Below are 396 nucleotides of genomic sequence, written 5' to 3'. Positions count from 1 at the left end.
TTAGTTCAAAAATTTTCTGGAGTGTTACACATACTTTTCATAAAAGTCACAACTTTTCATGAAAGGAAAAACTAATTTTGGAAATAAATAAATTGAAAGGGAATCCTAATTTGTGGTAGCGTCACGTAGGCGGGCCTAGGTTCTCTTTATATATATGTGATTATAAAAGATATAAAAGAAATTCTTTTGTTGACTCTCTGAATTCTATTAGTGTCCCCTAAACCGAGATCGAGGGAGTAACATATAATATTTGAAATTTACGTAAAAAGTATTATGTGGAACAATAATTAAGAACTTCAAATATCTAAAAGAATTATATTAAATTTAAATTTGACTCTTCAAATTATATCCGTATCTCACACACACACACACATATATATATATATATATATATAT

Source organism: Solanum tuberosum, unplaced genomic scaffold (genome assembly GCF_000226075.1).
Source record: "Solanum tuberosum cultivar DM 1-3 516 R44 unplaced genomic scaffold, SolTub_3.0 scf00006, whole genome shotgun sequence".
In the NCBI taxonomy this organism is placed as follows: Eukaryota; Viridiplantae; Streptophyta; class Magnoliopsida; order Solanales; family Solanaceae; genus Solanum; species Solanum tuberosum.
This window is presented reverse-complemented; position numbering follows the sequence as displayed.